This window comes from Solea solea, chromosome 14, assembly GCF_958295425.1.
Source record: "Solea solea chromosome 14, fSolSol10.1, whole genome shotgun sequence".
Taxonomy (NCBI): domain Eukaryota; kingdom Metazoa; phylum Chordata; class Actinopteri; order Pleuronectiformes; family Soleidae; genus Solea; species Solea solea.
Genome location: NC_081147.1, coordinates 21,895,123 through 21,922,466, shown reverse-complemented (window position 1 = coordinate 21,922,466; position 27,344 = coordinate 21,895,123). Strand labels below are relative to the sequence as shown.

Below are 27,344 nucleotides of genomic sequence, written 5' to 3'. Positions count from 1 at the left end.
TAACCACCGGAAGTGGGGAGTGTGAACGTAAACGTTGAGAATACCGCGACAGAATGTGTATATCCTCTCATGATAGCTTCAGATTACTCCCTAGTGTGTATCCCTCAGAAAGCAATGACTGTAAGTGTCACACATCCTGCATATGTTAATGAAATTGTGTTTATGAGTTTTGAGGATATTTTACGGATTTTGTATGAAAGTAGCTGTACAATGTTAGCATGACAAGCTATCATACACTTTCCTGCTAATGTTTCCCAGCCTGTTGAGCTAATGCTGTTGATGTCACATTTAATACAGCTAATAACTTAACTGCTGTTCGTACAGTCATTTACAAAGACGTTTTCTGTCTTTCTTTTACTAGTTTCACTCCAATTCAATGTTGTCATTCTGACTTAATTGTTGTTGGAGAAGTCGTTAAAGAAGCAAGGACAATCACTCCCTGGCTCTTGAACAGGAGTTTGGCTGGCTGTTTGTTTAGGTTGACACGTGGGAGTAAAACACTTAAAGAGAACAGTACAATATCCAGTTTTTCATTACTGTTTAAATCTTGATTTGTGATCTTTGTGATTTTTAATCTACAAAATGTTGTGCTTGAAGAAGCGGTCAAGAAGATGATGGTACCAATAATGTTTTTTTTTTTAATCAAATTGTTTGTTTACAGTTTTCATCGCACCAAAATATAAGACAAAATGCATCTGGGAACCATTTGACTTGGACTCCATACTGCAATCAGTCAAGCGAGACCCCCCCCACGCTGTCTCTTTAACTGCTGCCTCTGTAAATGCATCACAAAGCTGCAGCTGGCCCTCGCTTACTGGAGAGACACAGGTCAGTGTTTGCCCACAGAGACACAAAGCTGGTCACGTTTCACTCAAGTGCAGGTAACTTTTACAAAATGAAAGTAATGAATTCTTGGGTCATCCATTTTTAATCTGTGTTTGTGTGTGTGTGTTTTTTACGCCTTACATACAGTGTGGTCTCTATGTGCTTTTGTGTAAAGTTGCTGAAATGGTGCAAATTTCATGTGTGACAAATAGATTGATTAAAACTGATGTCATAAAGGAATAAAATCATAATAGATAGTTATAATTCATCGTTCAATTTTAGAGGCCATTTCAATTTCACACACACTAAAAAGTTTCTTAATTTCTCAATCCTTAAGGGTTAGTACAAGATGTGTCTGTGCTTCAATATGTGTGCATTATTATGAGAGAGAAGTAATATATCGTGAAGTGTTTCTAATAGGCTGAGGAATGGGCTCAAGAGATCTAGTGTAGGCCTAGTTGTTCCCAGATGACATTCAAGAAGACAGACCATCCAATTCCCCAGATCTCTTTGTTTCTTTCTCGCTTCTTTAACAGCTGATGGATGATTGGCTCCTCAGAAATTCACTCAAGGTGAAGCACTTCCAGACGGACATCCTGCTGTCTTGCAAGAATGTCCGTCTTCAATCAGTGTGTCTGTCTATATAAGTCAGTCAATAAAATTTTGGGGCGTCAATATCTGGACTCTGGAAGATTACTGAACAATACTTATATCTTATAAGATATATCTTTGACAGATTCTGATAATATTTTTCAGTTTTATGCTTGGATGATAAGCATCTAAGAAGGTCTTATACATGGTAGTTAATACATGCTCATAAGACTTATTAAGGTTGATAAGCATCTAATGCTGTGTTTCCATCATGGTACAGTCCGGTTTGGTATAGTATAGTACGGTTTGGAATGGTAAAGCCCTCGGTCAGGCTTGTGTTTCGACTGAGAATGTCTGTCATTCCAGTCGACCCCATGGATAAGCACATTGTAACAAGCTAACTATAAATGGGGTCAAGACGATCACTTACTGTTGATGTTGCATTTCAACTCTTTAGTTGATGATATGCTTGTGTTTAAAAAGAGAAAACAACCTGAAACAACCACAGTTACTGCCTTAGGTCTGCACAGCTGGCCAGTCATGTACCCCGTATGTGGGATTCATTGTTGTTTCTGAAAGTTACAGGAGTCACTGAACCATCTGGAGCTTAAGACCTAACTTAACTTAGAGCTGACAATTTTAAAATAATTATAATGCCTCCGAACGTCACTTTGACAAATTAGAACTGTGAAAATAATTGATTTCCTTTTGGAAAGGTGGTATTATGAGTGTCACTCAGAGCACATTTTTGTCATGTTTTAAATTAATATCCATAAAATATGCAGGATGCGCACTGTGAATATGGTTTAAATTTGTTTTCACAAGGTACTTCCCATTGTCTCCTAAATTAAGCGTTTCTTAATTAATTTTGTGAGATCATTTGTTTCATAGGACTTTGTGTCACTTTCAATTTTCTGCTAGTGGATATCTGACATGGGAGCTCACTCATCAATTCTGAATTAGTTTGTTGTGAACGACAAGCCATATTGACCCCCTGCAGAGGAACCACTAAAGCCCTGCTGGCTGCCCAGGGACTGACATCCAAACGATCAAAGCCTGTTCACCAGTGGTGTAACGGCAGTAATGACATCGCATCGTGCACTCCTGTAACCTCTCGCTGCACCCCGCTCATTACAGAGAGGCCTCCTCGTCTTCTTCGCCACAGTGGAAGCATCAGTGAGTCAGGATGGGAAATGAGGAGGCAGCAAGGGGGCTTTTTAGAAACAGTCCCACTACAACAACACCATCAAACACACCTTGATCACACTAATTGTTGACTCACACCTTCCCTGAACGTTGCTTTCAAATGGTGATTTTGTAATTTTGCAGAAATAGGTAAGATAGAGGGAAAGTGTGTGAAAATGACCAGGAATATATGATTAGGTCAGTATGTATAATATATGCAGTTTATATTACTGCATGAAATGAATAAGCTGCTGTGAATGTGATGTTTTATAATTTGCAAAGGTCCCAAGTTTAACGAGATTAAAATAAGCAACCAATTACTAAACAAAAAACTCGACAAATAACTTGGTAATGAGGAGAATGACTGGCCAGGCTGCACATGAGGCACACACACATACACACAAACTTGGTTTTGTCTCTTAGTGAGGACCTTACCGTTACCTTATTATTAATAAGAATCATAACAATAATAATAATAATAATGATACTAATTAATAACAATAATAATAATGTTTTTTATATGTAAGTGCCTTTCAGACACCCAAGGTCGCTTTACATGTTAAATAAGAACACAAACATCAAACACACAGAAGTTAAGATATAAAAATTCAAGGTAAAAGTTAAAATGAAATAAAACAGTCTGCACAGTAGGTGGAGTTTAAAAATGAATACAAGTTGGGATTTGAAGATAGATAGTGATGATATTGTTCGGATGTGTTGTGGGAGTGTATTCCAGAGGTGGAGGGCAGAATGGCGCAATGACCTTAGTCCCATTGTGGACAGGTGGTGCGGAGAGGAGCGAAGGGGAATGTGGGAAGGTGTGTAAGTGAGCTAAGTTGTGGAGGGCTCTGAATGTTATATTTGGTTTTCACATCACCGTCACAACTAAGTGCCTAACCCTTACCCTGTACATCCTCCACAAGAACACATACTATCCCTGGTTTGACAGTTCTCGCACAGAACTTTTTTTTATGTGTGGTGTCCGATAACTATTGTGTGATTGGTTTCTTGTGAATTATGAAATGTCATGGCCAGAACTCACTTTGTGGTTGTTCTTGCCACCTCTAGGAAAAAGAACAAATTGTACAGGCCCTAAACCCAATCTAACCCTAACCCTAAAATCAGGTCTTTAAAGTTTTGGTATCTTTAGTTTAAGCAATCTTAGAGAGGACACTCAGACATAATGAATTTAGTAGCCCCTTACCCTAACCTTAACCATCACAACTAGGAATACAATCATTTGAAATTTACAAAATACATTCCGTAAAAATTCCCTCATGGTGAAAAGCAACAAGACCACAAACCTCATCAGACTTATAAAGGTCAGTAAGGCTACATTTTCTAAACTGACTGGCACTAATGAACCTTTAGCAACTCAATAACCACTCACTCAGCTGTCAGTAACTCACAGCAAGGACAGCAGGAAACCAAAGGGAACATCAGCCAAAACAATGAAACTCATATGTCTTGATGCCCAGCCACGGTTTATTGCAGATTAATGGCCTACTTGGATCTATGCTGCATTGTTCCAGGGTAAAAATATTTCACTGATGTATGCCTGCCACGGACAGTGTGTACACATGTCGACAGCCTTATGAAGGACAACATCACAGCGTTAACTCATCGTGGGTAAACAGCCGCGACAGAGTACGGTACAATACAATACAGAGCAACACAGTAGCTACTTTGCTGGAAGCGATCCAGAACAGAATCTAAGCCTGAGAACAATTGCTATGGTGGTAGATCCAAGGCTCCAGTCACACATTTGTCACATTCTGTGTGTCTCTGTGTGTGTGTGTGTGTGTGTGTGTGGTACGAAAGAACAGGTGAGAAAGCAGGTGTGAATTCTACAGGCTTCCCATTTTTTAATGCAAGCATATGGAGTGGTTGATAAGAATAAGCAAGTCAAATTTGATTCTTAGTCTTCTAAATTTGTGTAAATTGACTCTGTAATGATCATGTGCGAGAGTTAATATAAGACCAGAGATGAAAAGGGTACAATTTCAACAGAAAAAAATGCAAATAATTGAATAAAAAAATAGAATATTTTTTGTTTCATTATTATTCAGTTTTTCTCCCCTCAGGGATCAGTTGTCAGTCTTAAAAATCTTAAACAGGGAACCCATCCATCTTCTACCACTTTATCCTCCACATGATGTCAATCCCAGCTGACATAGGGCGAAAAGCGGGGTACACCCTGGACAGGTTGCCAGTCCATCACAACGACATCCACTCTCACACTCACACCTATGTTCAATTTAGAGTGTCCATCACCAAACGTGCATGTTTTTCGACTGTTGGAGGAAACCAGAGAACACGGAGAAAACCCATGCACACATGGGGAGAACCATCATATATCACTTTATCATTTTAGGTTTGACGTCAGATCTTTCTGGCACTGCAGCTTGTGGTGGTCTGTATTCACTGCTGTAATGGGCTGTAAAGGATGAGTGGTGAGACAAACTGGTGCCACTCCACAGAGTGGACATCACCACACTTCCTGTGGATGACGTGCTCTCCTCCTCTTCCTCTTTCTTAGGGTTTTAGTTATGTATAAAAAGCCAGTTGCGGGGGATAACTGACTAACATGTGTCTATGCATTCATTTCAAAGCCATTGTCTCTATATATTACTAAGTAAAAGCCCAACTTAAGAACTAACATCTTTGAATTTTCCTTCAAATGTAAGAACAACAAATGTATGATTCCCACTAAAGTTTTGCCAAACTTAACATTCTTATTTAACACCACGCTCTTGTGCGTATTCGATAAAGACATATAATATTAAAGTCAAGCCATGATGCAATTCAAGGAACAAGGGAAAAGATGATTAGATGATTATTGATCATACTCATGGATGAATAAATTGGTCCCTGTATACAATTAAGTTAATGAATACATTACCGATTTTCAATAGTTTCCACATCAGGACAAAGGTGATTAGTACATACATCAGCAGAGTACGTGAGCACGGCGGTTGAAATATTCGCTTATTGACGTGGCTCCACTGTAATGAGCACAGGTCACGATGGAAGACTGAGCGCCCAACATTTGCAGCTAACGCCAGAACACACGGTCAAAAAGGCAATGTGAAGTGAGGTGATGAAATGCAAAATTGCATCAGGGATAACGTTTACGAAAAAACTCTGGAAAGATGGAAAAATTATATATACATATATGTATGAAGAAAAATGGTTTCATGAAAAGGACGAAAGGATGTTAAGGACACTGCTTGGCATGGCTGGCATCATTCGCAGTGTAGCTCCTTACTGGCACGGGGGAAATTAGGAAAGATAGCACTGCAGTGGTTTCGGCTGAATCACAGTGGAAATGCATTCTGGTTACACCGGCCTGAGAGGCGATCACATCAACTCATGTACTTGATGACGTCCTCTGAGGACAGCAGCATCTGAGAAGTTGTCAGCGGAGAGAGGGCCTTTGCTCGTCTCTGCCGAGGTGAGACGAGCAAAGGGCCTCTAATGGAACTCCGGCAATACTCTTTTAGAACTTGATTTATACTTTAGACACAGCACACAGATGTTAGATTTTTGTTGGCTTATTTGGGACAAAGAAAATGACCCTGACACAGTGTAACTGAAGCATCCATCCATCCATTTTCTACCGCTTTATCCTGCACAGGAGGGTCGCAAGGGGTGCTGTGCCAATCTCAGCATATGTAATGTTAATTACATATTCGTATGGACAAGGTGATTGTGAGTAAAAGCACAAAATGGGCCGACGTAAGACCAGAAGGCAAAAGCCATATCCTCTCAGAGCACATCTCGATGCTGTGCCAAAACAAACGACAGCACGGCGATCATCAATCGACCAGGTCCTTTCAGCAAACACGTCGCTCATCGTCAGTCCAGGACTGCCGTGTCCTCAACTGAGCAGCACCGCAGCCTTGACCGTGATCCCAGGACTCTCATATGTACGAGTTTATTCACAGCGGATCATTTTCAACATGAAAAGTGTAGGTCACACAAAAATAGTTGACACTTCTCAACCTGGAGAAGCAGTTTTTCAGAAAAAGAAAATTGTCATTTCAAAACTGCATACATGTTTGCTGTATTTTCTGGACACGTTCCAATAACGCGGTTGAAATGTAATTATACTGTATGGTCATTAGTGCATCGCTAAACAACAAATCTAACGGTGGCCTAAGACTTTTGCACCACAATACCCAATGTAACAGTGTTCCACTCTCTCAACCAGCTCCTAATTACTGCCACGGGGAGCATGTCACACTACACTGCTATTTATTACAGTGAGAAAGGGGGAACAACTGCATATTACAAATCACAGCAGGGGAGAATATTTTTCAATGGATTAAAAAGAGGGTGCTGCTCATTTTCATTTTCATTTCGCTTACCATATTATATTGGCAACATCTCTGAGGATGGAGCTGAGGGATTTCTTTGGATAATCCTACAAATATGCAAATCCAGGCAGCTTCCTCATTATTCTGAGCATGATAACCGCTGGCACATACCTGACTTTTACTGGCTTCTACCCTGTTAAGCAAGTAGTATCTGAAACCCGTGGCCTGTTGCATTATTAAGTATTACATTATTGCAAGAAAGCCAAGAGACACCCAGCTTTCAGTGCCGAAAGTCTGAGTTTGCACCACTGTTAACCCATGCTGCACCGAAACAGCAGGTCAAGCTGAGGACTTGGAACCTCCAGCAGTGAGGGGAATGGATGTGGTTGTAAAAGAAATTGATAGCACAGCCCAGGAGCATCAGCACATGTTACCGGCCCAAGCCTGTGGACGGAGCTGAGGTCTTTCCTCTTCCTGCTCTGAATAGCAGTTTATCGATCACAGGGCCAGACCAGTTTATTGCTGAGATAATGTTAAGAATATAGAGGAAGTAGGAAACAGACAGACGTGGAAAGCACCTCTTATGCTTCATCCATGCTGTGCTAATTTAGTTTAAAAACACATAAATCCTGCTCCGGATATGCCCGTCATCGACTCAACCCCGGCATTTTAGAGCCCAATAAACAGAGAAGTTGGAAAACACTGAGGCTACGTTTGAGTACGGACAAGCCATAATGGAGGCCATTGGAAGTGATGACGCATATGAACCACATCATTGGTTCATATTGTCACAATGTCCCCTTCACTGACTCATCATGCTAGTGTCACATGAACCCTCTTCCTGGAAGAAAACAAACAGCCCCAATTGTCAGTGTTGAGGAATAGTATGATAAGTCCAAGGATGTCGGTGCACTTGGATAACAACAAACAATTCTCCTTTCCTTGCAATCAGCCTTGTTGTTTGTCTACTGTTACAGACTGCAATGCAGTATGGGAAACAGTTTTGATGTGTGGTACTGTAATTTTTAGGGGGCAAAACATAGAAAAAAATGGCATAAAGGGAGGCAAATTAAGCCATAGAGCAAGTGACTAATGAACTATTCTCCAAAATGATGATTGTCCAATCACTGGCACAACAGGTCTTTTTCGACATAATACAGTTTTGAAATATCACAGCAGGGATTCACTGGTGTAAATCATGAAACTAATAACCAGGCTTGGCTGAACAGAACGGAGCCATTGTTCATGTTATTAAAAACCCCTGGTCCTTTCCAAACGTCTGTGCAGCAAAACAAAAGGCCTGTAGGTATTGAATCTGCATACATGGGCCTATAATTTGGAGGAGGGTATTTATGACATAAACACTCACAGTATTTAAGCAATACTAACTTATGCTGATTCTCCAGTTTTCCCCCAAAGTCCAGAAACGTGCAGATTTGGGGATTAGGCAAACTGGACACTCTAAATTGACCGTCAGTGTGAGAGTGGATGGTTTGTATCTGTGGCCCTGTGATGGACTGGTGACCTGTCCAGAGTGTACCCCGCCTTTCGCCCTATGTCAGCTGGGATCGATACCAGCGCGCAGTCAAGTTGTTTCCATGTACAGACAACAATTGATTAAAACTTTGTGTACTTCCACCAGCTGAACTGAAGAACTACCAAAAAGGAGTGTATTAATAATAATCCTTGCAGTATAAAATGCAAAGAGCAAAATCTGACAGGCTCATAGATTATCAAACCATGACCAGATTCACAGAGAAGCTTAAATATTACAGTATCCTGCTTACTGCTAAACACAGTAACTGAAGCATCAGTAATGAGGCTGTCAGCTTGAAGTATGCGGCGCAAACACAACCCAAAACCTTGATCTCTTCTCTTTCCAGGGATCCTGTCTTTGTGTTTCTCTTCCTCTGCAGGGTGCATGTTGGCATGCTGGGCCACGGCCCTCGGGGACACTCAGCTGTGTCTAATGTGCTCCCAGCTGGAATCAGGTGCCACAGTGTTTACACAGAGAGGGGAGAACACTCAGTGTGTAGTGTTAGGACTTGTCCCCACGGATACAAGTGTAGGAGAATCTGCATTGGGGGTTTTGTTTATTGACGTTTCATCCTCATGGGAAGGCTTTTTGGGTGACCTGAAACAGTATTTTTTTGGCAGTGTTGACCAACTGCTTTCAATGAAAGGTTACCAAAGTCAACCATAATCACTAGACCCCGTCCTGAGTTCAGACAGAAGAAAGTGGAGTGAAGGAGTGAAGATTGTGAAGGCAGTGAAACTGAATTGTGAGGAAAGGGGAGGAGAAAACAACAAAACCCATTCTCAAAGACACTATTTTTACTTGAATTAACAGACTGGTGATTGTTCCACACCCGGTCAGGTGCACTGCACATCTACGGCTCATTGTCAGTCACTCTGTGTTGTCTGTGTGGGCACAGTGTTTCTCTAGCTCTCTCTCTTTGTGTCTACAGTCAGACCGACTCTCTCCACCGGCAGTAAATACAGCTAAATGTCACTATATTTGTCAGTAGTTTGCTTTATTGAAAAAAAAGCTGAAAATCGCTTAATAGTTGGCAACATTGGTGTTTGGTCGTTTTTTTTTTTTTTATTTCTCTTGGTTCATTCAATCTCTGTTTCGGTGATATGTGTGCAATGTCTTCTTCTCTGTTTTTGGTGTAGCGGCGTTACAGTGCCACCTACAGGCTTGGCATACGTACTACAGCATTTTGACTCGTTTTGGGAGGGTTCATCGTGGATGGAGACATTTCCTGTAACGATGCTTTTGTGTTTACGGGAGGCTTTTCCCAAAGATTGTTAACGTTTTGTTCCGTTTCCGTGTGGATAAGGCCTCAGTCATGACAGCCTCACATGTACCCCCCTTTCGGGGCAGGTGACAGACTGTGTGATGTGCCAATCTCTCACTAGCAGCAGCAGCAGCAGCCTCTGACACCCCTCCAGCACAGAGGGAGTAAATCAGGTCGAATCCTTCCCCACGATAATCCAGATTTCTTGCTGCATATTTAAAAGCCTCATTGTCATTTCACAAGCTCCCTCTGAGATTTTCTGCCTATCTGAGTCGTGTTGACTGAAATGAAGATTGCACTAATATGAAATTCAGATACCTCAGTAGATGATGAGCCTTAACTCTGTCTCTTGGTATGAGAAAGATCATGTTAATGTCCTGAATCCTGATCGTGTTTAAACGCTTTGACAGTGCAACTAACACGAACAGATGAATACATTCGCCAAGATAAGTTCTGCATCATTGAACGCCAATATTCGGAGTTCCTCACTGATTCTTCTGTGGTTAGCTGTAGACCACTGGACATGGTTGAGTTGGGTTGAAGACGAGAGGATGACTAAGAATCTTCACAGACAGACGGATTATACTACTCCAACTCATGGAGAATGTATACACTCCTTAGTCAGAAACAACCTTTACCAGGCCTTTCAACTCCATTTGCTGGAGGTCATGGCTGAAGCCGGCCGAGTTTGACCCCTGTGTTTGCTGTTTTCTGGTCAATAAACCTCGGAGCTTTGCATTGAACATCACTACGCTCAGCTTTGTGTGCTCTTTTTCTACACAAAACGATTTCTTCAAAGCAAACATTTACTGTTGCTCATTTTTGTCGGGTCATGAGGGACGTAAATAAAAGTTCATATGGATTAATGCTGCCCAAAATCACTCATTCCTTCATCCATTCATTAAGGATGCCTGCATATTTTATTTATTTTCGTAAATGGGGAATTATTTCACACTCACGCCTTGCTTAATTTGGCTGTTATTCATATATTTAATTAAAAATACTTCTGTAGCTTCCTTTACTAATGTCAGATCAGAATGAATTCTATTTTTGTTGCATCTATGGGAAAACCCGCCCTGTTATCATTGCTATTGGTTCATGGCGTGTTGTGACACCTGTGTGACTGAGTATGGCTAATAAGAATACTTAATCACTGGTTATGTAGCAGCATGTTAAAATTAATTACAGTACAGATCACACGTAAGATATATAGTTTGTCTTACGTGTGACATTTAGCACACTTGAGTCAGGGTGAGAGGTTTCCTTGGACTGACTTGTTGGCTGTAGTAATATTTCTCTCATAATAATTAAATCATTTGTTGAGACAAATGGACTGCGGTTACATTTGGCACTGGTGGCTCCACCATTAGAGATGCTCCCTGGACCGGCCGAGCAGTGTTGCCGAGTCACACAGGAAGCACAAAACTGAGCCCAAGAAAGACATTGACGAACTTTCAAGCCTGTTAGACTTGGGGGAATATTATTGAAATGTACTGCCTTGGTGAGAGACTGGCTGTGATTACAGCTGAGGTGAATGACAAGTGTTTCCTGCATGAACTAACTTCTTGCTATTTAGTCAATAATGTACAGTACGCACTAGGGCATTAATGACTTCTCATTTTTTCAGTCAAAGTCGAGTAAACAAGTCGTCATCACACTGACACAGCTGTAAACAATAAGCAACTTTTATTAAAGTTCTGTGTAACATGAACAGTCAATATTATAGTAAAGTGTACTTAATTTAAATAATGAACGTTCCTTTTCAAAGACATTTAAACAAAATAAAACATAGGCTAATACCTTGAATTTTCAGGTAATTTTAAGTGCACAACAGAAAGTGATTAAGATCTCTGCCACCTGGCTCAAGTCTGGGCTACATCCGCACCCAGAGGTGTGCTCCCCCCAGTACTCAACCTCTCAATTAAATCAGAGAGATTGCATTGTGTTCACCAGCGCACACACACAGAGAGAGACTCCGCACACGACTTGTCGCTTTTCTGTTAATAACCTAGTATGCAGCTTTTTTTGTACAAAAAAGTAACTGCTCAAGCTTAATTTATGCTTGATATAAATCTGGCCACATTTATTCACATTTATGTCATTTACAGTTCAACATAGTGGATTTGAGCTGTTCATATCACAACAGGACCACAGCATTTCCATATCATACAGAATCTGGACTTAATGTGCTTTAATTACAGTTTGTCCCCAATGTGACAGCATTTACTTTAATCCACTGCGACGCCAGCAAAAGTGGAAAGAGTTGGCCTCATTTCATGTCTGAACTTGAAATAGACAGTCAATAATCTTGTATTGTTCCACTCAAGGTGACAGAGGGGAGCAATTGTGGTGAAGTGAAAGCTTCTAGTGGGCTTTTGCTAGATTCAAACCCAGGAGACCTATGTGCCTTAAATACATAAAAAAAAAAAAAACTTAATACCAGAATAATGCATTCAATTTCCTGCACCAAAAGTGACGCAGTGTCTAGAGATTGTGGCAGATCCCCTCCTGTGGACCAGACATCTAACTCCCATTAGCCGGTGAGCAGAAAGGATGCCCTTCAGATTATTTATGACCTGCAAGATTGACCAAGGTAAGAACCAGCAATGATCTCTCTGTCACTTTCACTAGTTTATATCAAACAGCTCACGCTTCATCACCACTGCAACTGATAGCTCAATTCCAGCAGAAGAAAGAAAAAAAAAATACAATCAGCGCCAACATTGACCAGCTGTCTGGGTGAAAAATATGGTGTTTATTAGAGTGAGGCTTGTAAGTTCCAGGGTTATGGTGAGGAGTAACTGAGTTAAATAGCTCACAGCAATCAGGCCGACCACAGGTAATCGCTAAAGGGTGAAAATGAAATCACAATGTCTCAACTCATGAGCATCCCTGTTCAGTGAATTCAGACGTGTATGGGTGAGCGTAACACTGCCATGTGCATTTTTTTTTTCTTTCTTAATGCTGTGCGGTATTAGCAGAGCAGTTACCTGCATGTCAACCTCAATCAGAGCGACTGCTCATTCAGAACTGAGTTTTCAGGCTTACTCATGTATGAAATTCATTTACTTCACACCTCTTCTCAGACTTCATCCTAAATCAGAGGCCATTCAACTCTGATGGGAGGACTTGCAGCGCTGTGTAGCTGCCTGCAGCACATAGAGGGTAAGCTAGAGAGAAAAATATCGGCAGAACAAGATGTAATACGTGCAGAATCAGAGGCATCTACTGTGTCATCTTTGGAATAGAGATGCAAAACACTCGTGGCTTTCTATGTGTGTATATACAGAAGAAAGCAGCAGAGTGCACATGATCAAAAACAATCTCAAAACAGTCTTGTAAGGACATATTTGTGCCAAAAACATATTTTTATATACAGTTCTGTGTCACTACCAGCTATGTAATTTTTACATCTGTCAGATTCTGTGATCACAGTTTGGATTTTGGATTGGAATTATGAGACTGAAAGTTGGTCTGAAATAGTAGACATTTTTTCGAGTTTAAAAGCATAAATTATGTGTATGTTTTGCTCAAGCATGTCTTTAATAAACAACATGAAACAGTAGGACAAACACAGGATTTACCAGTAACATGAATTAGGGTTTTACTCCAGGTTTAAGAGAGTCAGGGTTGTGCTTACACTTAAACCTGTCGAAAAGAGTTTTTAATCATTGTTGGTTTGTTGTTTCCTGAAAAATCTGGATGGGTTAATATACTGTATGGTCATTCTAGCGTTACTAAAACAACAAATCCTAATGTGGCCTCTGACTTTTGTACACTCACTCATCTTCTAACACTTTATTCTCCACATGAGGGTTGCGCGCGGTCACTGGCACCAATCTCAGCATAGGGCGAAAGGCGACATACACCCTGGACTGTTTAGCTGTTAGCCAGTCCATCACAGGACAAACAACCAAATCAATTTAGAGTGTCCAGTTCACCTAATCGACTTTTGTACAGTGCCGTATAATTATATCATGACCTTTAAAGTGTTTTAAACCTCCTCCTCTGTGATCTAAGACGCACATTTGTACATATCTCTAAATGTTTTCCTCTTTCCTAAATTACATCGCAAGATTAAAATCTCTATTTACAAATGAGACCTATAGTCAAGACACGGTCGTTTAGCAGCGTCTTACGTGCTATTGGATTTGGTAACTGTCAACCATTAGGGCAGATCTATAACCTTCCAAATGTCCGCAGAGACAGGTTGTTATGGGTTAGTGTACAATACACAGGTTTGCAGAGAAAACAACCGAATCACTGTGATACATCAAACGTTCCTCTGTCCAGTAATATTAAACACAAATAATGTCAATATCACATTTTAAAAATGCTTATCAGTAACACAGTCCATGTGCAGACGATTTGTAATAGTGCACCCTCTTCTGAAGAAACTGAGCCCTGCTTCTAACTTGATCATTTTATACCAACATTCCCCCAGACCTGTGGTGTCCCCCAAGGCTCTATCCTTAGCCCTTTATTGTTCAGTAAATTTTGCCTTTCACATATTGCATAATTATAATATCCAAGACTTGTTATGCTCATTTCGTGCTCAAAAATATCATAAACACCAGTGTAGAAGGACACGCTAAGCATGTGTTCTTATCATGTCCAACTGAAATAAAATGCTGAATATCCCAAAGCTTTCTCTTACTACATGAAAATAAAGCAGCAAATTTAGTGGAATGGCCTCTGAACCACTTCATTACCACCTGGTCGTTTGTTTCAATTTCTTCATATAATTATTTTCATATTTTCCTGAGACCCCTAATGAGCCTGCTCTGGTTAGCTCTAATTGCAGGTTATCACAGCGACTGAAACCAGGTGCATTTGTTACTTTGTAAACTAATCCCGAGGAAAAGCCGTGTATTCAGTTTAAGTAGGACAGAAAACAGGGGTTTCAGTGACACAAATTATACACTGACAGTCTTCAATCTACAAAATGTAAAGGTACACTGCATAAAGCAGCAAATGTAAAAATCAAGCAAATTTAATCGTGATGTCATTTCCAAGTGTCCTTATCTTTGACACTTTTCCAGTCAGAACACAGCAGACTCCAAAACATGGCACTGAGAGGCAACACAGTAAGTGGGTAGTCAGATGATCTGAGGAAAAATCCTTTAACAGACATGAAGGAAGGTGCTGCAATTATGTTCACTTGACTTCAGTTTTTAATAAGTGCTTTCACCCGTTTTTTCGCCTCACTAAATTTATGGGCATGACTAAGAAAACAGACGACTCGATACGGACTCAATTTACATGTCATGGGTCTTAAGAGTGAAAATATTTATTGGCTCTTGACTGAACTCATAAAGCATTCGTAATGGTTTCACTAATTCATCACACATCTTATTTAAAGTGACAATTAAAGGAGCTATTTTATCCTCTCCATACCAGAGGTGTTATTTACTGGCTTTGCTGGATTTTAGGTCTCCTCTGTGGCTTATCTAATGTCATTTGTTATCTTTTGGGTGTTGGATTAATGATCACATTTAATGCATATTTAAGAGCATCTGCCAGCTCTATTGCAGACATGTTTCCTCACAACACATCAGTCAGTGAGAGTGCACAAGCAGGTTCCTTACATAAGCAGGCTTTTATAAAATAAAAATAATTATATGTGTGAGTGCAGATAAACACAAGCGCTCGCAACAGCTAAAAGGTCAACAAAGTAAATTTTGCCATTTACTGTCATTATTCACCATCTTGCTGTAGGATGACCCTTTTATTGTTTTCCTTTGTTTTGTTCTTTTACTGAGAATCTGATAGAAAAACACAAACCACTTACCTCTATTATCTAATAAGGCATTTGCGGGTGTAGTAAGTTTGTTGCACAAAGTGTTTGTAAGTCATCAACAGCATTTGAGCATTAAGCTTCTTTCAATCAGACAGCATTCTGGGTGTGTGATAGGATATAACATCCCACATTTCGGTTGATGTGTCTCGGCGCCCGGGGCCCGGTTCTGGATCTCGATGGCCTCCCTTATCCAGCGGTGGTGTTGAGGAAGACCAGAACACAGGGAGTGATCGAAATATGTCATCATAATTCATTATTTTGAAAACCCCCAAAACTCAAAATAATGACAATAATGTCAAAATAATGAAAAAAAAACCTGACTGGATTTTTTCATTATTTTGAAAAAACAAATCTATAGTAACAATAAATAACTATTTCATTGAATTGGCAGGGCAGAAACACCACAGGTCTACACTCAGTGACTCCATTGTGTACAATTCTCTCCTAATTAATAATAATCTCCTAAATCTCCTAATTGCAAACGAGTCAAAAACAAGCTTTTTATATCTAATCTAAATAAGAGTTAAACGTTTTTATATCTTTTCAACACTATCCACCATTATCCCACTGTCATCTTCTCTGGCTATTGATTAGCTGTGATTAATGCCACCACAAGGAACCATGATGTCGTGACACTGCCGGGTCAAATTAGTGAAACAAATCTCTTAAGGAGACCATGTATGTTTCAAATTAATCAATATTTGGAGCTGGTGTATTGATAACCATCTCAGGACTGTGATACATTGCCAAATCAATATTTTGTCCTTCCATTACGAACTTCAAGAAAGTGGTTCTCATATAAACAAACATACATATATATATATATATATATTTCCTTTTGTGCTGGAAACTTCTTCTTTTTTTCATACACAAAGAACAAGGCTGTGCCAAATCTCAGCTGTCAGTTGAAACACAGTGGGATACTGTTGAATTCAGCGAGAGTTTGATATTTCTGCAGCCCCACAAATCTTTTTCCTGTCATCCCGGCACAGAAGCGTTTAACGTGGATTCACTCGAGGCCCTTTGTCTGGCTCACCAAGTTGAAAGCTCTACCTTCCAGGCAATTAGTCAGGCAACGCTCCATCACCCAATCAAAAGGCATCTATAATAGCCAGTGGGACGCCAATTAGAGAGAGGTGCTTATATCACCTGCACCAGATTTCATCCTCGGCAGGAAACTTGTGGTGCATTAATAGGCTCTTGTGTGTGTCATAGACCAATATATCACGGTTGAATTAGGTTGGAAGAATCCAACAGGGAATTGAAGACACAAAAATGGAAACCTGCAAACATATAGTCAGTCTTGTATAAAGTACTTGAAAGCGATACTTGAGCAAAAATACAGGTATCTTACCAGAATATGATTTTGGTAGAAGTTAAAGTCACCTTTTAGAATATTAGTTAAGTAAAAGTACCTGACATTTACTGTACTTATGTATCAAAAGTAATTTTCGGATATAAAATGCACTTAAGTATGCAGTAAAAGTATTTCAACAAAGTGAGCAATTACAATTTTGAATATGCGTTTATTGTGGCTTCTTATACAATAAAAGCATAACAGCTGAGCGGCTAACCGCTGGTGCCGCTAAAAACAACTAGCGACAACAAACAGGCATTGCGTCACCAACTCAACTTTTATTTTGTAGTATCGGAGTAAAAGTACACATTTTATTTAGGAAATGTAATGGAGTAAAAATTGTCAGAAATATAAATAATATAAATAACGAAGTACGGACATGTCAAAATTCTACTTAAGTACAGTAACTGCGTATCAGTGCATGTCAGTGTCATGTTTGCTGAGGGTTAACACACTTTACGTTCCTCCCGACAGACGAGCACGGTCTATAAAAAGCATATTGATTGAACCGAAAGGAGCTTCCTCACATCTACATCTTTTCTCATCTTTGCCCATGCCCTTGGGGGTCAACACAGTGGCTGTGGTAATTGGAAATTGTGTGCCAGACCCTCACCATGAAGGACAAAAAACAATTTTGGTCAGGATGGGTAATAAATGGGACTAATGTCTCATCGCTGTGCTGATGCCGTCTGCAGGGCTGCGTTTTGTGTGTAAAAGCCTGAGGCGCTGAAATGTTGCTCTTCTGAGGTCAGCTTTGACAAATCTCCACTGAAACCAGCCCGGTGTAGACCTGGGGCGTGAAATGAAACAGTGGGCAGCAAATATAGGAATAGGCACTATGAAAATAATCCATATCAATAAAAACTGACTAAGGACCTGAAAGTGTTCACCGTCTGAAATGACAAACTGCGTCATTAGTTTGTGATTGAATCCAATCCAGTGAAATTTAAATAATACTTTAAATACATCATCACAGATAGAAGATATAAGCTCCTTAGTGAAAACTAGTGACATTCTGCATTTTTCTAAACACCAATAATGGATTACTCTTTCTCCGGAATTACACGAGTAAGCAAATCGTGACAAAGATTTTTATTTCAAACATCCCTTCTTATTACAATCCTGCTGACGTGGTGTGTTTTTTTAATTGTTGTCTTAAAATTGCCCCCAAACAATGAAACAATTGTCAAGTTTGATTAATGTTTCAATATGAAACCCAGGCTCTGATGAAAAAGCTACATTTTCATGACCTATTTTTAAAGATGTATATCTTGAGTTGAAGCTAAAGGTGGAGACTGTGGAGGGTATTGCAGAACCGAGTCATACATCTTTATTAGTTTTGGGTGCTTTTTGTGAATTTTCTTGGCAATAACAATATCTTCCCAAAGTTATTCAAAAAGTTTTATGTGTTAAGTTGTTTTTTGGTGTGATGATGTGGTTCCCTCTGGTCAAACAGGTTTTTGACGAGTTTAATTGGTATTCACCACTAGGTCAAATTTGTCTTCTTTATATCTGGCAGCAATTTAAAACTCGATTTCCATAAACTCCACTGCAAATTTCAGTGTCATTTCTGGTACGCAGCTCAATATTTTCATTTCATCAATCTTCACCATTCATGCAAAAAAAAAAAACACACCACAGGGTAAAGCAACCACTGACAAAGCAATTTTTTTTTTAATCGACTTGTTTTAGCAGTTTTATTTACTCTATAAGTTCATGAATATTTATCATTTATTGCAGGGATGACTTGCAGGCCTCTCCAACCTACGAGAGCTACTTTGACTAAATGACTCTAACATTTATTCTCATATCTTATTTTAATCCAAACTGAATGAGATCGTATTGCCACAACACAACCCAATCTTGCAATAAACGTAACAAAAATAGTATTTACTGGTATTTGTCGGCAGTTGTCGTGGTCACTGACAACACCACTCGGTCATCCAGCTGACGGCAGCACCACTGTTTGATTGACAACTAATTGGCACATGATTATTACGTATCAGAAGGGGATGGGGACGCTGCTAGGTTTGTCTAAATGTAAGCAGCAGGGCATGAAATTAACACCCGACCACAAGCCAAATGCGGGCGAATTTTACGATTGGCAGGTGAAACTGTCAGTGAGTACGAAGCAGCTGTTGTGTTGTCGACATATCCGCTACGTGTGTGGGTTGTTTTTTTTTAACTTGTGACAATCCGACCATTTTTAAGCCCAAAATATGGCGACATATTCCCGGGGTGAAGAATGAATGAAAGAAAAGTAAAAGACAACGTGGTCAGTTGGCGCGGATGGCGAGGTTCGCGACTGGAAAACAATGAGAAACGAATCACTCAGTGCTCAGTTAAATAAACGACACCATCAGCGAGATGATTGTTTCTATTTCTGTTATTTTCTATCAACTAAGCCAAGTTGGTTAATAACTCCACACCAGTTTCATTTGTATTCTGTTCAATAACTTGTTCACCTTTATTTAAGGCACAAAAACATTTGGCTGGTAAAAGAAAAAAATAGCAAAATCAAAAACCACCTGCCACAGTGGCTGGTGGCCAAAAAAAGTTAACTTCTGGCCCTGGTAAGCAGGTTTATTCTTGATATTTGAAACCTTTGGCAACTACTTGAAAACGGACCGGGTGCTCTGTCCAAACGTGCAAGGTATTCATATTGTGGGTCTTTAAGTCTCACCAAAGAATCCAGCTCTCATCAAGTGTAGTTGTTTTCTCTCAGCTGAGATAGTTCAGGTCTCCACCTCTTTCAGGTGATCCTCAAATGGAAGTAGCATATGTTGTTTCTATTTATTTGTGCTTTAAATGTGTCTGAAGTTAGACGCTCCGAGATTCATTGTTGTTATTCTCAGGAAGCTTTCACCTCCAAAGTGCATCTGATGATCACATCATGACCACTATCATTCCAGGCCATCAATATTATGGCCTCTTTATGTTCATATTGTAGTGCAGTATATGTTATCTCAGTACTTTACAAAAAAACAACAACAAAGTACTGTATGTGGCCGAAAAAAAAAAAAACACAAACATGGTCATTGGACAGAGCCAGACGAGTTGTTTGTGTCTTTTTCAAGTCTCCATGCAGAGCGGCAAGGTTGGCTTCATCGACGTATCATACAAACCAAAGTGGCAATGATTTTCTCGTTGCACTCCCAGCACAGACAACAAGGGCATTTCCCAGAATGTCGAGCTTTCCCCTTTTAAATTCACTGCCGCGGACGAAATATGGTATTTCTGTGTGCAGACACATGGTGTTATTATATTTCACGTATTTTCTTAAGAGTAAGACGCGTCGCCTGCGCTAATAAACTCACCTCTACGCCGCACAAGCCACTGTGCTGTGCAGGTTTTTTCTGTGCCACTAAAAGCTTCTCCATCACACGTAAGTAACCAGCATTGATTTCTCTGAAGGTCTGCATTATATAGACAACATTGCCAGTCCACTCCTGACAGTCCCTTTCTCTCGCTCTCTCTCTCTACTGAATGATTTGAGCTTCAGCTGCAGGGAAAAGCAAAAACACAGCAGCTGCATTGGTTGTAAGTCATGCACAGAACATTATGTTCAGGTAAAGATCGCCGCTGTGTCAGATTCTCCTCTGTTCTTATACTAATATTTAAATAGAAACAGGGCATTGGGCTTTCTAAATGAGAGAGGGATTTGTCTGTAATCCAGAGGCAATCATTTGTAAGATTAGATTGTTAATTCAGTTTCACTGTGGTAGTGATTCTTGTAACTGCTTTGGAAGAATTTGGGAACAGTTAGAAGAAGTGGGTCAAGCGCAGTTGTCCCAAAGCACGATGGGGTTCTGGGCTTGTGGCCTTCACGTGTTGGATTTTACATGTTCACTTCAGTCCCTGTGTCAGACTCAGCAGCGACTGAATGCGTGCAGATGTCAAAATAACCACGTTCAAAGGTGTCTTCTGATCAGAGCTGGAGCACATGAGAACCAGGTCACCCGCTCTGATGAACAAACACAAACACACTGTATCGCACGTCCATGAGTTGCGTTCAGACTGATTAGGTGACAGTGACGTGGATGGAGGTCTCGTGATGCAATGCAAGGTCATGGAACCGCACACGAGGGATCAATTGACACATTGATCCTGAAACTGAGTCTGCTGACATGATAGATATGGACACTTCATCCTGCAGTCACTGAAATCATTCTCCCTCTTCACACGTGATATACCGTGTGTTAGGAAATAATGGCTCACAACAAAAGTTAAAGTTTTTTTGTCCTGTTCAAGATTTTTTTTGGCATGTCTAAAATATGGCTCAGTGACGCACCAGAGCGTTTGCTTCGGCGGTGAATATGTTGCTTCTCCACGTTTGTTGAACAAGCGGTTTGATACTAGTGCATTTAAGACTTTGGTCCCCACTAAAGTATGTAGGTCAGAAGAGGAGAGAACTCCTCCAATGGAAACCAAGTGGAGCGGTTTGGTTCGGTTTGGTACAGTACGGTAGATATTTTTGCTGAATTTTACATGATTTCAAAACCACATTTTTTAAAACACCTGGCAACTATTTTCATCATTCAAATTTGATAAGGTGGTTAATAACACATTTTTTTGGCAGATGACAATTTTCTATCACATTACAGGTTCATTTTTTTTGTTCAAATATGTCCCATATATAAGATGAAATGTACAGAGTCTAAACAGTGCAACCCTGTTGCCTGCTATTTACATTTGTACCCAGAACTACGAGTGTTAGGTTTGTGGAAAACACAAGTGCCTGCTTTGGTTTGCCTACACAGAGACCATGGTGAATTATTCTCCATTGTTGTCTGCTGTACTGATAAAACCTTACTAATAAACCCATGAGGGTTTGTGGAAGAACCTACTCTGTGACCCCATCTTCAAAATCATCATGACCTGCCTTGGAGATGAAAGATGAAGGCGTTTTGCCTTTTGTTTCCTTTGTAATGAGTAGAAAAATCCTTTATGTAGATGTACAAACCTGAGTTTCTGATTTTCTTTTACAGCAATGCAAATACTTATAATCCTAATTTGAGCCAATCCAAAAACTCCATAGGGAGCCAAACACAGGGCTTTGAACTCCAAAACCGTACGTTATGCCTTGCCATTATTGTACTATTATAACTATTATATTGTGCTACATTATGACACTGTACTGCAAACGGAGAAATTGGAAAACAAATGATGTATGTTGGCATGTAAGAACATTTATATATATATATATATATACTGTATATATAGAAAATGTGTGTGCACTGTCCGTGTAATGCTACAATAAGTAGAGCTCCAGAAAATGAGTTTACCGATATCTTTTGTTCTACACACAGTTCTCCAATACAGCGAAGCTATAATCTGATTTGCCCTGACTGTCAGGAATGAACACATCTCGCACAATAATAGGCGAGAGGAATCGTTCAGTTGTAGCATCATCCCATAAAGGAAAGAAATCTCCCAGGGTTGATTTTCTTTCTTCCTTTCTTCCTTTCTTTCTTGCTGTTGGAGCGTTTGTTTGCTCGTTCTCAGATTGTCGGGTCAAATTCACCTCATTGTGAGTCCACTTGTGGACAAAATGCCATGGCTGCATCAGAGTCTGTCTGTCCTCGTCAAAGACTTATCTTTAAAAAGCCTTCGTGAAAAGTTCCATCTGGAAATGCTCTCCGATTTCTTTTATATCCCCGTGTTCTGTGTTCCGTAGCGTCAGCATATTATACACAGTTTGTCACAGTGCTTAAGGGCCCGAATTAATTTTAAATTCAATGTTCTATGAAACAGGGCGTCTTCTTTTTTTTTCCTTACTGCTAATTTTACAATATCACTGTATGTGTCTGTATCATTTGCATCTTTCCGTGATACTGCTCCTTACTGCTTACCATTACTGATATGTAAATGAAAGAGTTATAGTGGTAACAAAGATGCATGTGCATAAAAGAGAATCTGCTCTCCTCGACTAATATGGTCGCTGCGCTTTGGCACATACATTAAGTTTAGCGCATAAAAATACGTGCGGTTATATAAACATGTTGTGTCCAGATGTATTTTTCCGTCTGGATGATGTAGAAGAGTAAATATGTTCCGCTAATCTATTCACTCTGAGTCATTTTATATGTTTCAGGAACTGTAATGAATTTTATCCAACACACGATGCCAAACAAACTTCCCTGCTCTTTATTTAGACTTGGCGAACATCGAATGGCAAATGTGCAAAGCAAAGTTGATTGGATTTGCATTTTGCCCAATTATACGATAAGCCCAATTACAAGCGATACCAATGATGAGGTCACACTGGGTGACAAATTACTGCTCTGCGGTTTCACACAGCTCACCAGCAGAACAGCTGTTCTTCCTCAACGTGTCAGATCTGAAGAGCAAAGTGCTGGAATGTTCGGTCCGCTGAGAGCGGGGTATGTGAACGCCGGCGATAGAAGAGCGAGCTTTCATGTTAAAGACTTGAATAATTCGCTTTGATAGAACTGGAGAACAACAAGCTGATTTAGTTGTTTGTTTGTTTGTTTTTACGCAACCTTGTCTTTTGTTTTTCAAAGTACTGGTTCCACTGAGAGTGGAGTTGAGTTATTAACTCAATATTTGAACATAATGCAGTTGAAAAGAAGTAGTGCATGTCTTTCCCCCAGTTGATTTCTGTTAGTGTTGCCCTTTGAGATTCTCTGACATTCATCTCAAACAAACTTCCTTGTACTTTAGTTGGAATGAATGTAATCTATTTGGTAACTGAATTCAGTTCAAGTGACGTTTTTAATGTGTGTGTGTGTGTGTGTGTGGAGTCTTTTCTGTCTTCTTTCCGTGCACTGATGGTATTTGTGTAACCAAAAGATTTGCTTGAGACGAGATGCAAGTTAAGTTAGGACACACAAATACACCCATATAAGAGTCAGTTTCACATAAAAGTTCAGAATAATAATGACACATTAATAGTACACACAGGGGACAAAGTTTGATTTTGAATTAGGGTTAGGGTTAAGTTACAAATACAAATCCCATTAATTTTTTTCCTTTTTTACTCTCTAGGGGTATCCACAGTGGTCCATCCATATATTTGATTTGTTTGGCAGAGGGATCTTACACTGAATGTGGCCCCCGTGTGGCTGGAATCAATATAGAGTGTCCAATTAATGATGAGCAATGGGGATTGGGAACCCCAGCCCTTGATCTGGTAGGGACTCAAACCAACAACCCTTAAGTTCCCTTTCCACTTGGCCATGGGGCTGCCTCAAATAAAAATCCAAAGTATACCTTTTATATCAAAGATATACTGTACATACTCACTCACTTGTGGTTTCCTGCTTTCCCTGCATTGCATGATTGACCACTCTGGAGAGTTTTCTTTTGCTTCACACTTGACATCCAAGGGTCTGTAACAAGCCACGTTATTAGGAGACACAGCGCGCTCTCTACAAGATCCTTGCGCACCGTCTCAAGAAATGTCTGACTCACGTACACTTTCGTTTTCTCAGGAGAGGTCGAGTGTGTTCGGCGTTATAGACGGCAAATACAGAGAGCTGAAACTTTAAATACAAACATGCATTTGTGAGTTTTCAGGAATTACCCAGCTTCGACCAAATTATGCACACAGGCAACCAACATGTACAAACTGAGAGGAAATATCATTAAAAGCCAGTTTTCAATTTCTATGGAAATGCTCAAGTTAAAGATAAAACTCAATAATATATATATATATATACATATAAGTACTCACTGGGCAATATTGCACCCTGGCTGCTCAGACGGATGGTGAGACGTAAGAGCTGAAACTCAATTTAGTGTGAAATCCACAGAGCACGTTTACCAAACCCAGCTGGATTGTAATGGCTCTTTCGCAGTGAATCCCTGCGGAACACGGGGGTGACGGGCGTGGATTTCATTGGTATACTCACACTTCTTTTTTTTATGATCTTTAATTAATTATTATTATTATTATTATTAGCCTTGAGTTTCATTTAGATGTTAGAGGGAATACTCGAGCAACTTCAGGGCTTAAGTGCAGACAAAGACGAGTTACAGCTTTAGCAGAAAAACTGCAGACAATTCAGAGTTCATATTGACTTTATAATAAACGCGTGCTTGCTTTCCCCTCATTGTGACATGCTGTCTAGCATGCACATGCTTCTTTACGGCTTTTCCCTGTCCAAGTTATTGCCTCGTCATAAATTAAGTGCCACGTGTGGGACTGTGAGGTGATTAGGTCCTTTTGGACAGAGATTCGTAGTATAAGTATTAAGAGACATCTTTGACACTGATTTGCCTTTTCAGTTTCTCACTCTTCTTTGGTCATTCTGATTTTCAAGCGAGACATGTTTCACATTTCGATACTTGCTTGTGAAAAAGCACTCACACGACATTGGTTGCTCCCTGAACCTCTCACAATTCAGCAATGGATAAATATAGTAAATGGGGATAACTTTTTCACTCAGTCTTAAGAAAGTTATGGTCCAAGTGGGTTCAGTATGTAAGGCCTTACATACTTTTGCATCCAGATTTTGTCGTGATATGGTGTAATGCCCTGTTTTCCTGCTATTTTCTTCCCTTAGTATTATTTATTTTATTGGTTTATTTTATGGGTATGTTTATGATTATTGTTGGTTGTATATTTGGTTTTGTTTAATATTTTCTTTCTATTTTGTTTTATGTGGTTTGGAAATAAACGTCTGTGTATTGCAGTTGATGCAGTCCGAAAATAAAGAATTAAAAAAATATATATATATATACAGTATATGAATTCAGCATATAAACTGTGTTTGGCTCCCAAAAAAAAGGTTTTTTTTTCCCATAAAATCTTCCTCACACTGAACACTGGCAATCAAGGTGCAATCACATGCATGACACGCAATGATATCCATCCACAAATGTGACTCTCCAGGGTGAAAGGACAGTCAGACGGTTTAATTTCGGAATCACCAGCCAGCTCGAATACCTGATTGGGTCTATTTTCCCGCCGCTCATGTAAAATTCAGCCGTTTTGGTGAGAGTGGATTACTCGCACTTGAGCTCTCATTTCAAACAAGAAAAGCCATTATTCCTCCGGTTTACCGCTAGCCAGTAAAAATGATTAAAACACGAGCTGATTGCCCATAAACACTTTCTCATCACATTACAGAGAAGAGGCCCTGTCGACTCCCAGCACGCGACGCTCACCGCCCGATCAAAGACAGCATTATTGGCTGTTGCTAGGACACCAAACTTTTCCTTATACGTGAGTCACCGTGGACGAGATGAGATTTGTGCCGTCTTGACACTTGAATGCGTCGCATCGGTCCACACACTATGCACTTGAAAAAATACTTGGGATTCATAAGAGTGGGAAATCTAATGAGAAACGCTGAGCTGACAGGCGGAGGGAGCCACAGGCAGCAGCTCGGGGAGGAGATATAGGGCACCTGCAGGTGCTCGGTGCTGATACCCAGCGCTCTGAAACACACTGCTGATGTGAAACGACGTGACATGTTTTCTCTGGTCAACAGCAACTTACATTGTAGAGCTATAATCTCTCTTTTCAGCTTTTTAGTGGAATGTTTTACTGTCAGTGCTGGGTAACGTCCCAAAACAATGTTTTTTTTTACGCGGACATTTGGAAGGTGGACTTTTCACCTAATTAGTAACTAACTTGCTGGTTTTAATGAATGAAGAATGACCAAATTTGACCAGTTTTTTTTTATTATTATTTCTATTTTTTTCAGATCTTATACTCATAAAGCTTGACAGAAACACAGTAAAGAGCAGTGTAGGGTTTTTATTTTGCTTTGAAAGAAGTGACTTTGACATCAACTTTTTGTCAATTTTATTTATTTTTTTCCAATCCACTATCCACTATTCTATCTCAGATCCACTGTCTGATCATCACCTCTCTGGAAATTAGTCGAAAAACCAACTGTATTTTTTTGGGGTAAAGTGGCCCTTTAAAGAGATTTTGTCAGCATTTTATACAGCGAATGTTTCTCTATCCTTATGTTTTCTGTGCAATGGATTTTTTATTGTATATAATCAGGTTAAAGTACACAACGTTTTTGAACAAGGGCAATGCAAAAAAAATAAAAAAATTGCTCAGTTATAGAGCCAACAGCAAAGAAAGAATGACCTAAACAAAGAGAGCCTTATTAAAAGAAAAAGGAAAAAAAAAGAGGGCGAAAATGTTACAAAATCCTCGGACCTCCATGTCAAAATGAATTTGCACATTAAGTCTGTTTAAAAACAAGTGTCATAACAACAGTTTTGACATCACTCCTCTGCTCGGCAGTCGCTCCAGAACTCCTGACTGTATCCTTGTATAAATTGTGTTTATATACAAACTTAAAAAGATGTCATTTTTTGTTGTTTTTTGGGGAAAGGGTGGTGGTGCACGACACTCAGAGGCAACACGTTTTCTTTTTTGTTTTTTTTGACGTGTTTATTAACAGTAGCACATTCACAGGTGGGTTTGGTGGATTCAACGTGCGCGGCGCGGCTGTCACAACAGAGCGCAGGGTTCACAT

The 27,344-nt window shown here is 39.8% G+C and overlaps 1 long non-coding RNA gene across 1 annotated transcript; it reads left to right on the top strand.

The window, feature by feature from the left end:
* On the top strand, positions 1 to 27,344 carry LOC131472843 (uncharacterized). Its single transcript, XR_009242136.1, has 3 exons — positions 1 to 120; positions 662 to 828; positions 27,284 to 27,344. It is a non-coding gene; the product is annotated as an uncharacterized LOC131472843 (long non-coding RNA).